This window comes from Neopsephotus bourkii, unplaced genomic scaffold (assembly GCF_033783945.1).
Source record: "Neopsephotus bourkii isolate Nb327-2 ecotype Australia unplaced genomic scaffold, CSIRO-AGI_Nbou_v1 NB_1827, whole genome shotgun sequence".
Taxonomy (NCBI): domain Eukaryota; kingdom Metazoa; phylum Chordata; class Aves; order Psittaciformes; family Psittacidae; genus Neopsephotus; species Neopsephotus bourkii.
The window spans coordinates 200,041-217,772 of NW_026902300.1; the positions used below are offsets into that span (position 1 = coordinate 200,041).

At 42.9% G+C, this 17,732-nt stretch overlaps 1 protein-coding gene across 4 annotated transcripts in view; it reads left to right on the forward strand.

Moving 5' to 3' along the window:
* The window catches only part of MAML3 (mastermind like transcriptional coactivator 3), a 280,365-nt gene that overhangs the window by 155,018 nt on the left and 107,615 nt on the right, over positions 1-17,732 (forward strand). The window contains exon 1 of one of the 4 annotated variants that reach the window (XM_061343859.1): positions 12,342-12,579. The exons of the other annotated variants lie outside the window; for them this stretch is intronic. The gene's annotated coding sequence lies outside the window, so the exon portion shown is untranslated. Of the gene's footprint in view, positions 1-12,341; positions 12,580-17,732 lie in introns of those variants that run through there. 4 annotated transcript variants of the gene reach the window in all.

Below are 17,732 nucleotides of genomic sequence, written 5' to 3' on the forward strand. Positions count from 1 at the left end.
GTCCCTGCTGAGACACAGCCCAAAACTGGACCTGGATGGGAGGAGTGCTTACACAGTGTGGGATGGCCACATTTTCCATGTTTCACTCCTGGTCTGGCACTTGTAAGGAGATGGTGGTGGTTGTGCACAGCTCAGGAACAAACCTGGGCTGAATGTCACTCCAGGGAAACTTGGATCTTGCCTGCAGTAAGGAGAGTTCATGGCTCTTCTCTTAGCACAGCTCTTAAATCACTGCTGGGATTTGCAAGGAGTTCACAGCAGCATAACTATCAAATCATGCTTCCAAATTGATCCTGTAGGCTGGGATGTCAGACCCTGGCTGGGGAAGTTATTGATTCTTGACAAACAGCCTCGCAGGACAGGGAGGCAGTGTGATCTATATTGTTGTGCTCTTTCCTCACGCGTACAAGTTATGACCATCACGACAGAGGCATCCAGCAGTTCAATGACATCAAATGCTTCATCATAGCTGGACGTGTTATTCAGCCCTCTGCACAGGGAGGCACACACAGCAGTGAACTTTGGATGAGGAGAACACTGTCAGTAAATACAGGAGAGACTGAGTGCTCTCTGTGAAAGCAGCGGTGTACAGAGGAATGTGCTTTCCTTGTCGTGTTCTTCCTAGCCCTTTTTTTCTGCAAAGGGCTGTATCTTTCTTTTCAAAAATGCTGACACTTAATCATTCATTGCCATTATTTATAGATTAAATCTGTAATTGGCTGCAGCTCTTCAGAGACACGTTCAAGTGCCAATGCTTTTTCAGTGCTTGTTATTCAGATGCCATGTAGTATGTACATTAATCTTTGATGTGGTGGCCTCGGGACTTTTTGTTCTAATGTATATATGCCTATTAGCATTGGAAATACTGCCCAAATAAGGAAAATCAGGGAAGTTTTGTTTAATTCTGAGCTTGTGTCATAGGTTTGCTTTGCATTTGCGTTACTTGGGATTTGTAATCTGTATTATAGCTGAAATGTAAAAATGGAGAAAGAGTAAACTTAAGGAGAAATCAAAACTTCTGTCACATGGAAACTTTTCATGTGTACTGTTACAAGTTAGTATAGTACAGATTTTCCAGTGGAGTTGTAAGAAAATCTTCATTTGGTTCTTTCCATTTTCTAAAAACTGGCTCTGCATCAACTTGGGAGTTACAGGAAACAATAGCCTGTGTGGCTTTGTTCTGCTTGTTCCAGCTGCTTATTTTAGGCAGAAGGGCAACCCAGAGAGGACAGCTTGACAAGTTTTGCTTGTAAAACTAAAACCAAGTTGTTATTATGAAGTCTCAGATTAAGAGGTACTTTTTATGCCTGTTCTGGTTCATTAATATCTTTGCTTTTGCACAGAATGTTTTAAAATCTGCATGTATTAGTTTACAGACTTTACATCTGCATGTATTAGTTGAAACCTTAAGCTGTGGGGACCTTATCTTTGTAGTGATGTTTCTAAAGTCTCTATTAATCATTCCCATGATGTTTTCAGGCCCTGTATTGTTCCTCTAGCTTTCAGCTGCTGCTCAGAAATAAGCAAATACAAACCAAAAATTCCTCTTGGAGGTAAAACAGCAGAGAAGTCCATGAGACTGCTGGAAAAACAACCCAACCACCCTCAGTGAGGAAAGAAATCTAACACTTGTAGTGTGATAGGCACTCTCCTTTGCTCTTTGCATGAGTCAGCCACAAAAATAGTAACGTTGGGAACAAAGCTCTATTGGTTAATGAAAGAGGAGAAAAAAAGGTGAGGCTATTCCAAGTTGTGTTAATCATGTTCTTCCCTGTGATAGCCAGGTTACCTTGGTAGTACTGCAGAAGTGCAAAGTTAAGCCAGCACCCCCTGACATTTCTACTTCTGTTTCTCCTCTTTGCCTGCTTGCATTGGCTTTGTGGTCACTTTTAGCCGTGTCAGCATGTTGAAAATTGCTGACAGTAAACACAGAAGGCATGCATGCATGCTGCTGAAAAAACCCACAAGGAAAACAGCCTTGGGTAAACGGTGGATTTGCTCACTGTTACATGTTCACAGCTTCCAGGCACAGTCCGGAGCCTCTTACAAAATACAGGGTTTGGAATTTTGTTTTTAAAGGGAATTGATACAGGCTATGACATTGTTAAGTTTTCCATGTGAGTTTTGGTGTGTGCAGTAAGAAAGAGGTTTGTTTCTTGTGCATTATACTGTACAGAACAGAAGAAATACGAAGACTTCTAAGCACAGCAGCAGCCATAGGCTTGCAGGATCCTGGGGTTTGAGTCATGTAATTCAGTCAGACATCCTGGGCATCAGAGGTACTCATAGGTCCCATGTTCTGTGCCATCATTGCCATGGCCACCTTCAGGAAAGTGAATGATGTAGAAACTGCGGAGTGTATGTTGATCAGTATTAAATACTTTGCATTGCAGCAGGCTTGCATATTGCACAGATTAAACGCTGGGCATGTGGGGGCAGAAAAAGGTAGTGTTGGGCTCATCTGCAACAGCATAGACTGGGAAACAAGGCTTCCCTTGTAAGCACCCGGGTGTCTTGGCACTTGCTTGTATCACCAGGGTATCCCAACATTCCTGCCACTTTTCTGGTTAGCCAGTCAGCACAGAGCTGAGAAGCTGGATTCTGCTCCTACCAAACTTGCCTAGGTGGTGCACCAGTTGATGGAATTGGATATAACTCCCAGAGCCCAGCTTTTTGCTGTGTGTTGTGTCAGTGGCTAGACTCAGTTTACAGAGTGTAGGGAAGGGGGTAGGCTGGACTCAGTAAAAAACGGATTTTGTAGGGAGCCGGTTGCTATTTTTATAGGAGTTTACCCAGCTGCTTTGGAGCCATTTCAGCTGTCTGTAACAGTTGTAGTGCACACCTTGTTAGAAATGCTTGTTCTGCCTAGTGTCATGAAGAGCTAAGTCATGCTTTTCAGAGGCTGACCCTAGGAGCCAGGGTGCTTACCCACATGCAAGAAAAGCTCCTACAAGATGGGCACTGCCATGGAGGATGACCCAGAACTTCCTTCCTCTTCCACTTCCACTGCAAAGGCAGTGCAGGATGCAGATGAAGCCTGCAACCTGAACCAGAAACACAGAGATAAAACGCAAGTCAGAATCTCATTTCTCTGGAGTTATAGGACAGTTCCTTTGTAGAAATTATTAATTATTCAGCCATCAATTGATGCAGTTAGGGTCAGTATTTGGACCTGATCTATTTTTATAGTACCTATATAAGAGCATGATTTACAAACTCAGTTTAAACTTGGTGTGGTCTCATTCATGCCACACAACCAAGCTGCCTGTTAGCATGAACTAGCTGGCTTAAATCTCTGCTTTAGACTGAATTTGACAAAGACAACCCAAAGCTGATGGGAGTCTTTACTGCCTGCCAGCTCAAGGTAAAACACCGTAAGAAACAGGTGCTGAAAGCTGGGAAAAGATTGATGTTAAGGGAAAAGTCAAGGAATTTGTCTACGCTTTGTGTTCTGTATGTGCTACTGCTTGCTTGAGCTGTTAGGCCTGGCAGAGGCTGCATCTCCCTGCTGGTGTGTAAGTGCCTGCCCTACTCCAAGCACTGTGTAGGCAAGAAGTGAAACCAAAATTATTTGACACTAGAGATTACGTTGCATCCCTGCTGTAATGCTCCCTGAATTAAAACCCAAAATATTTTTTAAAGAATTCCTAGGAGGGTGCTGGCATATAATGACCAATTTTGTAAATTTTGCATGAAAAGGGAGTTGTACACTGGAGAGACTTCTGCTATATTTAGAATAAAACTTCATGCTCCTACTGTCAGGATGTGAGCTTAATTACAGCATGCTGCAAACTTTGCTTTTGTGAAGGATATTTTTCTGCACTGCTTGCTTCAGAAAGCATGGTTTTGCTGCTATTTTTATGGTGCTTTTGTAACAGCAGCAGGAGTTGAAATGGGTTTGGTGAAACTTGAGAAGGATCCTCTGACAAAACCGGTGATAGTAGTTGTGCACTTCCCAGCTCGTAACTTATCAGCAGCTGAGGTGAACCAGTGTCAGGAGGAACGTATAGCTGGTTGCTGTTCCTTCCCTTCCCTTCCCTTCCCTTCCCTTCCCTTCCCTTCCCTTCCCTTCCCTTCCCTTCCCTTCCCTTCCCTTCCCTTCCCTTCCCTTCCCTTCCCTTCCCTTCCCTTCCCTTCCCTTCCCTTCCCTTCCCTTCCCTTATTTCATTTTTTCCCTCCTGTAACTTGCAATTCACTTTTCTGTTACACCCTAAATTACCTGTTAAGATTTTAATGTGGATCTGCTTTTGCTGCTGTGCTTTTGATTGGGTAACTGTTATAGGATTGCAATAGAAAAATAAAACTGGTAAGTTAGCAAGTTTTATGTCCAAAAACAATGAAAAGGTACACATGATTCAGGCTATCTGCCTGAAGAGAATAGTTGCTAGCTCCTTACAATAGTTGCTAAGCTGTAAGGAGACTTACTTAGGTCCTCATCGTGGAATCAGGATGTGGTTTGCAGAGGCAGATACGCTGTGCTCCAGAGAATAGCAGAGCTGTTGCACCTGAGCTGTGGGGGTAGAGAGCTTGTGATGTGTGTGTGTGTTGTATTTGAACAGCAAAGGATCTTAAGGCTGCAGAGATAAATGTTTAGAAATTAGGAAACATGGAAGATAGGGAGGAGGGAGGGCTGGGTGGTATGTGTTTTTCTTTAAGGTCTCTTTGCCTCATTCCATGGAGTTGTTGTCTGTACCCTTGTACTGTGTGTATGTACAAGTTAACTCATGTTGGGGATCACATCCAGAGTTTAATTTAAGCTGTGTAAAAATCTTAACCTCTCTCCAGACTGTTCTATGTGGAGGGATACATGTTTCTTATTCAGGTGGTGCAGCTTTCATATCTTGAACATTGCTGAGTATGAGGATTACAGTCTAAATTACATCTATAGCTGTGGAAGACATCTAGCACCTTTCAGAAAGTTCTCAAATGCTGTGCAGTACTGAGTTCCCATTAACGTTACTCTGAGAAGACTGCATGTCTGCAAACACTGCTGCAGGAAAGGGTCTTGGTGTTTTGCACCAGCCAGATATTGCGTGCTGCTCTTGGTCACCAAGCCCTGAAGACCTGTTAGCTGTCTGTGATGTCCTCTAGCTTAGAGCACCTACAGAGATAGAAAAGATGGAAGTGTTACCTCCTGAAAGCATCTCACTTGATTTCAAGGGTCATTTTATACTGAAGACACATGGAAGCCAAGCTCGTGAACCTCAGAGAAGCATAGGTGTGAGGAGACACATGGAAGGTCAGATTTCAGGGGGATTGCTCTGAAGCTAAAGAAGAGAATTGTGCAAGTTTTTCCTAGTAATACAGTGGGGTGGCATTTGTGGCAGTAAGAGGGAAATTCCCAGCAGCACTGTGGAACATACTGCAACAGAGGATGCTGGGCAGACAGGCAACAAGGAGAGTGTCACTGCAAAGATGCAGTTGCATGGGGAACCGGGAGAGGGTCTGTGCTGGGGGAAGTAAAGCAGAGCCCACATATGCTGTGCTGCTTGGTCAGACAAAGCAATTTGAAAGTCCGGTTTGCACCTAGGAAAAGATTCTGTAAAGAAACAAAGTAATTCAAGTGAGCAGCATCTGCCCTAATAAAGTGGGGGAAAACCCCCCACATTTTTTTAGTGATAGTGGATAGGTTTTCTACACAATATTTAATTTGTCAACATGTTACACAAGAAAGTAAATATGACATAACTCACTGGAAGCAACATTATTTTCACTTTCACAAATCATAATGTAAATGTTAAATTTGCTTTTATTTCCCGTTTGGTTTTTAAAAGGAAAATAAAATAATTGGCCAGATGTCTTTGAGAACTGATGATAGATTAGGCAGTACAGAAGCTTGACACCTGGTAGAGATTCTTCTTTCTGCAACATTTTTATAATGTAACAATATAAATTCATGTATCTAAGGTAAACTGTTTTCCTGCCCCCATGGGACTCACACAAATTTCTCCTATTAGCATGAAGCCAAGGATTCTATTGAGGCTGCTCACTTGATGAGCAGAAATCTACACAAGTGGCATTTGCAAAAGTTCAAAAGAGGGAGGCTATAGTTGGAAATAATAATAATGGAAAACATTTTTAATTTAGACAGAACCATGCTCAAAGACATTGAGCATTTTACTAGAAAATTACTGCTACAATAATAAACCACCCCAATGGCTGGAGGTGGGTAGAATAATTCAAGATCACGAAGTGGTATTTTGTTATATATGCTGTGTTTCTCGGCTTCAACAGTGTGACGGCACCCTCCCCTGAGAAGGGTGCTTATTTCCTACATAAAGGATAAAAAGCTCACTCATTTTCTGAAACACTGCAGGTCTCTGTTTCCAGAAACTTGCTTGAGTAGCACTGCTATCTGAGTCAAACAAATAAACCTCACTTGTCCCTGCTTTCCCTGGGATTTTGGGCTGTTGGCTCAAACAATGCTTCTCACAGTGAAGGAAAGAATTTGTTGAGCTGAATTTATTAATTATGGACCAAATATTGATGTTCCAATTCTGCACTTTACCTACTCTAAGACAAGTAAAAACAGAGCAGAGACCTTTATAATTCTGTTTTTGTTTTATTGAGTGTGCCAGAACAAAAGTGGCATCAACTGGGAAAGTATAATGAGTATATGCCTAGAACAACCTTGGTGTGTTTATTTTTCTTTAAATGTAATCTAAGACATTAAAACTCCCCTTTGTCAGTGAGATCTAAGCATTAATCTCTAGACAATTTTTGCTACAATTAAGAATTACATAACAAACTGATTGTTATGAGTAAAAAAAAAATAAACTAGTAAGGATTAATAGAATATTTGGCTAGGAAAAAAGGAGACTGAGTGTCTTGTCTTTCTGCAGGCTGTGTAGAGAAAAACTCTTCTGCAGTGGACCAAAGCTTTTGGAAGAGAAGGGACTGAAATGGATGATTTAATGTATCTTCATAGAAAAAATGTTTTGAGTAATACTTTCCCCAGGACATCAAGTAAATGGCAAAGCAGAGAATTTCTTTGTTGAACACTGTTCTATTTGCATGAAGTTACTTATGTTATGAATTGGGCTGGTTGACGCTGAGAAATACTGACTTGCTGAAGCAGATTGGGCAAAGGGTTTCATAACCAGAACATTTTTACCTGCTGTCGGTCTGTCTCCATCTGTTCTCTGCTCTTTTAAAGGCTTCTGTAGCATCTCTGAATAGAAGGTAGCTGTGAGGATGCTATGATTTATTGATATTTTTTCTTTTTTTCTTCTGAAAGAAGTAAAATCTCCTTACTCCAAGTCCCAGTATCAGTATGCTGAACTGTATTAATGCTGTTCAATTTCCTTTAATTCATTGCAAGGCTACTGCTGGCACCTCAGAGCCTGGTCTGGCAGCAATAGCCAAGTGGAAAATAGGCATCTTGAAACTTTCTGTCCTTTGGCTCCCTGTGAAGTGTAGATGTATGGGAAGGAGAAGCAGGGTAGCACAGGAGATAATGGTAGTCCGTCTGCATCCTTCCTCCTATAAAAGGTAGTGCTAGCAACTTCAGTCTGTTGAGGGTGTGAGTCTTTCTGTCAGAGACCAAAATTGTGATAGGTCTCAGCTGCAAGTCACTTCTGTCATCATTTCTCCCCAGACTCTAATGCAGTAACATCAAGGCTCCGGTTTCACAACGCACTCAGGATAGACTTCAGGAAGTGGAGAGGCACAAAAGGTCAAGAGCTGGCTGTTACTATAAAGACGTTTATCAGACCCAAAGTTTGATTGGGCAAATTATATTGAGTAAATATTTAGCAGGCATAGGCTGCTGGGCCTGTGAACATAAAGGTGTATATATGACAGGGCAAACCACCAATACTGGCCAGAGGCCTAGCAAATGCAAGCACAACACTGCAGGGCATTCACTCCTCTGATCTGGGGCACAGCCTCCTTGGCAGAGCCCCAGCTGCTGAAGAGCCAGTGTGCAAGGAGGTGGGCAGGGGGCTGGCTTTGCTATCTAGATGGGGAAGAGAAGAAAAGGACATTCTCCCTTCTCCCTTCTTCACATCAACACTGGGTGATGTTTCTGTTGTTTCTGACACATTTCAGAAATACACATCAATAGGAGCTGGAGAAACAGAGCACAGTCTTTGTGTACTTTTGCTCTGCAGGGTTTTCTCTTCCCTCCTGTCACTTACTCTTCTGAGGAGACTTTTCTGACTAAGGCAATAGCGGGCTCCTTTGCAACTGGCTCTCTTTGTGTCAGCCCACCAGCAGGAGATGCTTTGTAAGCCAGAATGAAGATAAAGTCCCGGAAGACCAAGTAATCAAAATGAGGCGAGGAGGGGTTACCCACAAAGCACAACTCAAGTTTTCTCTAATTTTGTGGCATTCACAGCTGGGTTGCGGTCACGGTTGACACAAGACAACGGGTTCCTGGTGGATCTGAGTCTGCACCACAGCGTGTTACTTGCAAAATCTGCCAACTTCCTGAGGTTGTTCTGGCCAGCAAGGAGCGGGTAGGCAGGAGCTGCTGTACGAGTTAGTTGCCAGAATCATGCAGCCCAAAAGGCTGCCTGCTTGGCCTAAGCAAAATGCCTGTCTTGGTTTTGATTTGCAGTGCAGGGGATTTATGTGAAGTGTAGTTCAGAATCTAGAATTATATTCAGCCCAGGAATATTTCAGTCCTGGGGGTTCTGGTTCAGAGAGATCACTTGTAGAAATTGCAAAGAAAATAATCCCTCAACTTTTATTGGAAAAGCTTCCAGGGAAGGCCTTGAACAGATTTATATTGTTTCTCTCAATCTGTACAGCACTGTTGCTGCTACTAGAGTCTGTGTGCTTGCTTCCAAAGGAGAATGGCAGACAACACAACATGTACGTGCAATGGCAGACAACACAACAAGTGCAAAAATTGTCGCGTCTATAGGCAGAACTATCAACCTGGCTCCTAACACAGAAGTGCAAAGAGGAGCATTATATTTTCCTGGATTTTTTCTTTCTTTCTTTCTGGAAGCTTTCTACAGTATCTCCTTGTGCAAAACAGATGAAAGGCAAAAGTACAGCTGAGCAGATGCAAATCAGCTAGCTAGCAGAGATCTGAAATGTGTAGTGAACTTTCTCACACATCCACATGCTTCACTGTGCACTGGGAGGGAGGGAGGGAGGAGGCTGTTACAAGCAAAGAGGTATGTGATAGTGTTTCCGATGTAAAGAGAGCACTCTGACAGCATGTCTGAGAAGTGTTAAGTTGGAGTTCTCTCGGCCACCATGGGGCCTGAGTGACTTGGAGGGGCTGGGTACCTGTATCAAAGCTGGGTGAGGTTTCTTGGGCTCACCAGTGTTAGCTGCCTGTGGAAAATGTTAGCATGGCCTCTGGAAAATTGCGATTCCAGGTTGGCATTTGAGTTTAGATCCCTAAGAAGTTACCCCTGCTAGTCACTGGAATTGCATTACTCTGAGCAGCTCAGCACTGTTGTTACCATGGTCAGCGTTAATATCCATTTCTCTGATCATCTAAGTATCCAACAGAGCTGCTAGGTGACCTTTATATCTACATTTAGGATTGATAGGAGGATTGATAAGTCCTGGTGTTTCAGGCCAGAAAGGACAGTTGCTCCATTTAGTTGGGAGAAAATGCCCGGTGCCCTGATCAACCACCGTCCTTTCCATAGCTGTCAGCCCCTTCAAGATGGACACTCAAGACCCCAGGAGTATGCTGAAAATTGTGATTTGTTTGCCCTGCTGATACAGACACCAAGAAAAAAGCCCCTTGCAAGCCAGCTCCAGCCTTTATGCCACAGACTGGCCATCACCAGTCTTTAGCATGACTGTGAGTGGATCACTTTGTCTCTGTCGGGGGAGCACTGGCATTCATTCTGGAGATGAGGCTGAGGGCTGTAGTGGAGCAGCACAGGCCGCCTGGTTCAAAACGGCTGACAGAGGTGTCCCAGAGCCACCTGACAGCCCTATCAGTCAGGCCCTGGACTAGCTTCAGAAAGACTTCAGGGCACGTTGTAAGGTAAACCTAGCATCATTTTCAGTTTGTTTTAAATGCTGTACTATGAGCTGTGGGGGTCTTAAGAGGTGGTTGAAGCGCAGCACCAAAGGCTCCAGTGTGGGGCATAGCAAATGAGCAAAAGTGGGGATGTTTTCAGCTGTTTGAAACTCACTCATGTGTCAGTGTCCAAAGCCCCCTCAGTCCCTTCTGCGCTTTCCAAATTTTGCCCTCTGGGTCTCTTTTGGAGTGTTCTGCAAAGTGCTTTCCAATCTGAACAGGCTTCAGTTTGCTTCCATTCTTTAGGCTTCTTAAAGAGCCCAACCGAAAACAAATGCAGTCAGCAGCTTCCTGCTATAAGTTTATTAATGTTCAGGCACATAACATTCTTGTTATATCCCTTCTTTGAAATAGAGTCAAACTGATAACTGTTTTGCCATTTTTGTGCACCATTATGTGGTAACTTGTGTGTTTAGCAGGGGTAAATGCCCTCCTCGTCAATTTCAAGGAAGTGACTATTGATGTGAGCTGGCAGAAAACATTTCCAAAACTTTTAATTTTGGGGTTCCTGTATATGCGTATCAATTTAGAGAACTGATACTTGGCATTTTTCAAAACCTGACTCTTTATGTGTGTAATTGAGGCATCCTTAGTATTTGAACTGTTCTGGAAATGAAAAGATAGGTGGTTGGTTTTGATTTTGGTTTGTTTCCTCTCCTGTTCCTGTAACTGATCACCTGAAATTCCTACCCCTCTCCTGGGCCAGTAACCTTGTCTTGTGAAGCAGAGCTTGTATTTGCCCTTCTCAGAGCTTACAAACCAATGCTGGAGGTGACAACCGCCACTCCGTACTCCTCACATCACCAGTTTCTCTTGCTCCTCTTTCACTTTTCACCAGTCCTTCACGGAGGCAGAGCTAACTCACTGCTTCTTGTAGCTCATTGCTTCCCTTGGAGGCCTGGAACTGCAAACAAAACATTTAGTCTACATGTGGTTGTTTGGATTTCTAATCTGATGAAACCTTGCTCCAGATTCTCCCTGGAGGAAATGAAGCAGGAAATGGCATTTTCTCCATTTCCTTTGCTCAGCATCACCCTGTGCATCTCCTGATGAGTTGATACTATGCTTGAGAAACAGGGGAAATTTTTTCACCCCCCCAGGTTTTTTTCTCCTGACAAATGTAGGCTCTGTCAATCCTTCCATTTATTTTCCTTGAAAGTGTGAATTATGACAATGTTCAGGTGTTTTATCTAAGCAGATTACAGACATTGGATGTACGGACATCAATTTATTACACTTTTCTTCCACAGCGCTGATTAATAGAAAACTATCTCTATTGTGTAGTCTTAGTTTCTGGAAAAGGCTATTTTTTTCTTAGGAATTATCCACTCAAACTATAAATGTATAGCTATGCTATCGTGGCACATCTTGTGCAGATGATGGGAAAGAGGAAATTCTTGCTACTTAAAACCTTCCTGTGTTTTTTACGTATCTTCTTGAGTTGGATCTCAAAGATGGAAACCAATCAGTCCCTCAGTGGTATAATTTTAAATCAAAGAGTGAAATATGCTTTAAACAAGTAAAAAATTAGTAATAATTTTATCCTGAAATTAAAATCTCCACGGGAGTTCATCTTCCGTGGCCCTGTTTACACATCTCTTTTGTCTATTGTGCTGTTCCATGTCAGAAACAATGCATGGTGCCCAAGGAGATTGTGGTTCAAAGGGAACAAATGAAAACTGGAAGTCTTGAAGTGGAAGAAGAGCTGGGGTGAAGCAGTCCTTGAAGAAACTGAAGGGACCATTGGGTCATTTCCTTGAGTCCCAAAATATCTCCTTAGTGGTTTACCACCAACAGATGGAAAGACATTGTGTGGCAGATCTTCTAGTCACTGTGCCAGAGTTAAGAAAGTGAAAATCACGTCTAGCACACCTTGTGTTATTTAAAAGCCTAGTCTGTCTTTCATGGTATAGCAAGCTCTCTGTGCATCTCAAAGCTGAGGGTTTGGCTTGTGTCAGAGCTTGAAGCTTATCAGCTCTCCAGCTTGGTTGTATCAGGAGGCAGGAAAGCTTGTTGCAGTGTTGAGGGATGAGCAGTAAATCAGGATGTAAAAGAAAGAAAAGAACCTCATCCCACAAACAGGTGGCTGAGAGTCCAAACCCTTCTGTGACTGGAGCAAATGCTGATAACTTCTCATGGGATGCTGTAGCTGGGCCTTCTCACAGGACTCAATAACTCTGCAACTTCCTCTCACGGCTGAGTGCAAGCAAGTAAGAAACCTACCTTTCCTGTCAATCAGAGCTTCCCCAAGTAACAGCAGAAGGATGGAATTGGTAGGATTCTTGGCAGTTTTGCTGCTGCCCATAGGATACCGATTATCATTAATGAGTCTTATTGATTTCACTGTGTGGCTTCTTGGGAACAGGATCAGCCTGTCTGCAGACTCAGAAACACAGCGTGGCAGTGGGTCATACTTGGAAAGTTATCTGTGCAATCACAAAGGCTGGATTTTTATTTTTTTGGCTGCTGCTGTTTTGTTTTGTTCAAATTAAAGGCCAGATTCCGCAGAAGCAGATGATTTCAAGAGCCACATCCTTCCCCAGTCTCATCAGGAAATCATTCCACTTACCGCTGGTGAGTAGGTGAGTGGGTTTCTCAAGCCCTCACAGAAGCTGTATTCTCAGCTTCAAAAGAAGAAAAGGAGTTGTAATGTGACAAGCGTCTCTCAGGGATCTCTGGGCCTGATGCTTTCAAGACAGCCTGGTTTTTGTTTGTTTTGGTATTGGGTAGCTTTGGCTGTTGCATTGCTCCACCCACCCAGTGTGCTCTTTGCCCTGCCGTCTTAGTAGGGATCCTTGTTGTAAGGTGTGGAAATGAAATCTCCAGAGTCAAAGCCTGAACTGAAGGCCAGTGTGTGGAAGGATTCCCCCTTTACCTAGACATTATGTCTCCAGTTTATCCTCCCTCCGCCCCTCCAGCCCTGGCAAGGAATGCCAGCAAAACCAAGTGTTGTTTGTTTGTATTTGCTATGAAAGTGAAAATAGGAAAGTTACTGTGCTTGTTTTTTTTATTTTTTTTTTAACAAAACAGATATTTCCCAACAATTTTCTTATCTTGGTTGAAAGCCCATAATTTCTGTCAAAACACCCATCATGCAGTCAACTTTTTAACTAGCTGTACTCAGGCCACCAGTGGCATCCTGTTGTCTGTACTGAGATTTGAGTCCACAGAGGGATTTCAGCTCCCAGAGTAACTCAGGGGTGAGGAAAGCAAGATCTTGGGATTAACTTCATCCTCTCCCCACAAGTTGTTGCCTTAAATTGTAAAAAACAAATAAGGAGAACAATTTCCCCTTGCAGATAGACCTGTTTAAAACTAGACAGTGCTTCTTTTCCCTACACTCCTTGTTTCAGTGTTGTGAATGGCAGTGTCTCCAGACAAGAGTGACAGCAGCCCAGTGACATTTATCCTCCGTTAATCAGTTACTTGGCACAGGCCTTTACCTTTCAGCCTGCACTTCTTGGGATCACACTGCATTTTTGACCTGTGAGAACTCTGCTTTGAAGGGACAGCTTGATCCTTAAGCCCATTAGCCAGATGCCAGCCCTGGCTGAGGTGATGATGAGTACCTCTGGGCACAGTCAGGTGCTAGTTCTGCACTGTCAGCTATGTCCTTCCATGGCGCAAAACCCCACATGATTGGGGACTCAGCTCTGAGAAGGGTGGGTTCCCCCGCAAAGATACCTCCCCTGGTTCCCAGCTGTATGCACAATCCTTTTTCCTGTTAGTGTGGAAGGGAGGTGTTTAACCCCTCAGCAGCTGGAGTTCTGGTACCACGTAGGGGCACAGTGCCATGCCTGCTGGCTTACTGGCTTGACCTGGTGTGGCAAGTCCCCTTTGCCTAGGTTCCTGAATGTATCCATGGCCATGGCAAGTGCTTGGATTTGCAAAGCTGTCCTCGAAGTGAGGCCACCATAGTCTGTTTAAAAGTTAAAAAAAAAAGAAGTATAAAATGGAAACATTCCTTCTCTCCCCTATCTCCTTATCTCACATTTAAAAGTAAAGGAAGTAGAACGCTTCAAAGTAGCTTTGTTTCTATGGATTAAATGAATTGAAATACAGCTTCTTCTCCCCTTGATTTTCTGCCCTTCTCCAGGTAAAGAGCTGGTGCATTGAAATATTGACTATCATTAGTCTGAGATTTGGATTTTTTTCATCTCCTGGTAAAGCACAGTTCTTTTTTTGGTTACCATCAACCCTTTATCATAGCTGCTCCTGCATAACATTTCCCCTTTGATATGACAATGACTTTGTACAGGGGAAGGACCTTTACCAGAAGAAGAATTGTTTCAAGAATTGATGAAGGGTGAAAAGAAATTGGCAGCATATCATTTAAAAGAAAGAAAAGGAAAGGAAGGAGAGGAAAGACATCACACCTTGGCATAGAGAGAAAGGGGGAGGGAAACAGCTCTGTGAAGGCAGGGGAGAGCATTGCTAACAGGCCAGCTTAAAGCGCTCCTAACAATGTGAGTTGCTCTCCCCAGCTCTTCCATTGATTTCCTCCTGCCCTCCACAGGCCTGGCTGCAGTTAAACCTTGTGTCCTCCAAGTGATGCTGAACCGAATCAGATTTTGCTTTTAGTTGTTCGATCAAATTTTCCTTCCTTGAGCTCAGAAGGCACACTTGGGACTTCATAGTAATTGCCTCCCCACGCTGAACTGCTGATACCTTTATTGGATTGGCGTAGGGTTTCAGAGGACTGTGTTTAACATGCAGTGAGCTGCAGCAATGCAAACAGCTCCGGTGTTTAAACAAGCATCCATTAGGCCAGGAAACAAGACGGTGCCAGCCCATTTGGTGCTCTTTAATGCTGGCAGCTTAAGGGGAGCAGTGCAGCAGGGCTTGCTTGGGGGAAGGGAGTGGGCAGGATGGGGGAGACACAAATGCAGTGTCAGGAAAACAAGCAGAGCATCTCTGTAGGTTTGTGAGAAATGAGCCAGGCAGGAGGGGGGAGCTTGCGACTGGGGACATGTGCAAAGCTCATTAATATCTCATTATGTTCGAATTGCAGTCTCCCAGCAGATTGGCATTAACGTGTGATGTGCTGGAGGAAGGGGCTACAGGAGAGCAGCAGGGATATTTTAAGCTAGCTTTTTTTTTTTTTCCCTTTTTTTTTTTTTCCTTTACACTGAAGAAGCAGAAAAAATAGTGTGTGCAGGGCAAAGTGCCAGCAAACCATGATGTTTTGTGCCTTGGCCCGATACAGTACACTTCATCAGACAAGAACAGTGCTCAGTTGGGCTTATCATAGTAACTGCTAGGATCTTTCAGTATTTCTAGTAAACCTCCTTTATTTATAGGAGTGCTTAAGTCAGCTGTAAAATTTGGCTCAGTGTGAAACCTCCAACATTCAGGATCTCAGCCCAGGATTAATTCCCCCCACCTCCAACAGGACAGATTGGGAAGTGTGCGGGGTACTTTTGACATTTTGCTCCCTTCGGTATATTTGTACTTAGGATGATGTCTGAAAGACTTTTTTACCATGCTCCTATACTGAAATAGCTTTTGTTTTATCCTTAACTGGAGGATTGCAGTCATTAACTTATCAGCTGATAAACTGCAGTCATTAGCTTATCAGCTGACATCAGTGCCTGTACTGGCTTCTGCAGGACCACATACGTTTTTCTGATTAAGTCTTGGCTGCCATGTTACTGTGAAAATACTCACTAGTTTTAGGGCCAGTTCCTCCTTGACTTTCTATACCTGAACATATAAATCCTCTTAGAAAATAAGAGGCAACTCCCAACAATGGCTTATCCAAGAAAGAGCAAACAAGGACTTGTAGTAGGCTCTCCTTCCTGTGCTCCTAGTAGCTGGGTTCTGTGATTTATCTTTGTCAAATTTAATGGAGAATTGAGTCACAAGAGGAACACAGAATATACTTCTTTTTGCACTCTGCAGTACTGGATTTTCCTTCAGAAGTGTTTTACTGACACGTACCAATGAAACCTGTAGGTTTTGCTTTTCAGTAAATACCTAGTCATGCTACTATTCCATACAAAAATCATTTTAATAGGTGCTGTATTTGAGGAGACGTTTATTGCCAAACTAAGAAAATCATTCTTTTGCAACTCCTTTTGTGCTACAAGAGAAAAACAACAGTTAAATTGCCTCCAACTCTTACGAAATGCTTGCAAGCCCATAGATCTTGGTTCAGACCCAGTATTATGTTTGAACTTTATTGCCCAGGCTATTTGTTATATGTTTATCTTTCCTAGTAAACTTTCTTTTGCTTTTATGGAACAATATTGGAGCCCTCCAGTGGCCAAACTCTGAGGAATGGAGTTCACGTTTTGCCAAGGAGGTTGATTATTTCCCCCCCCCCTTCCCTATTAAAAAATTAATTTGGCGATCTTTTTATATTCAGAATTTATGAGGAGCTTTATTTGAGTCACAGCATCATACGAGAAAAGTAACGAATTCTAATAAAAAGAATAAATAGTCTCTTTGCATGTCTGGGATCTCCATGTATTTATTTTTCTATGTTTTCAAGAATTTAATGAGTTGATTGTTTAAATAAACTTAGATTACATTTTCTGAGAGGATGACATGGCTGGTCTGTTCTGTAGCAAAGCCTAATTTTTGTACATGACATTGTCATTCCTATCAGAGGCCTTAGCAGGTTAGAATCATAGAAGCATAGAATGGTTTGGGTTGGAAGGAACCTTTACAGGTCATCTAGTCCAACCCTCCTGTAATGAGCAGGTAAGTTTTCCACTAGATCAGGTTGCCCAGAACGACACCCAGCCTGGCCTTGAATGTGCTCAGGGATGGCACACCCACCACCTCTCTGTGAAACCTGCTCCAGTATTTTACCACCCTCATTGTAAAGAATTTGTTCCTCACATCCAGCCTGAATCACGCCTCTTTTAGTTCAAAACCATTACCCCTTGTCCTATCGCAACAGACCCTACTAAAAAGTGTCTCCCCATCTTTCTTATAGGCCCCTTTTAAGAAGTGAAAGGCCACAATAAGGTCTCACTTGAGCCTTCTCCAGGCTGAACAACCCGAACTCTCTCAGCCTTTCCTCATAGGAGAGACGCTCAATCCCTCTGATTGTTTTTGTGGTCTTTGGACCCTCTCCAACAGGTCCATATCTTTCCTGCTCCCTTGTCTGCCGTTTCCACTGGTGTCTTTCACATTCCATGGCCTTTCACTATGATACCCACTCTGTGTATGGAATAATATCTTTTATTTATGTTGTATGCTCTGAATATTAGTAAGAAGAGTTTTCCATATAAAGAGTATTGAGATCCTCTTGAGTAACAGCTAAAATTGCTTACTTAAACCTTCTCATGTTTGGTGTGACAGTTATCACAGTTCTTCCTTTTAGATACCAAACTGCAATAATAGTCTTTAGGAACCAGAAGTCAGATAGGTAGGTCATAGTTATGTTGTGGAGCTGGGATTTTTGGGAAGAGGTAAGGGATGACCAGGGGAAGAGGAGGAAGCATGGTCATTTTTTTATCTTTAAATAGGATGACAGCAGTATGGCATTCAGTCCATGTTCAGAAAGCGGTTAAGCAAGTACTTGAGGTTGTTATTCCTGCACCAACTCCCCTTTATTTAGGGGTCACTGGAAATGAGTTTGTACCACTTTGTGTTGTAGAGCTGCAGCCTTTATAAAATCATGTATTATCCTCGGAATATTTCCTGAAGAAATAGTACACTGAAAAACTGGTAAAGGGAGGGTTCTGTTTGTTTTATTTTAGTAAAAAGCTTCTAAGTGGCTTTT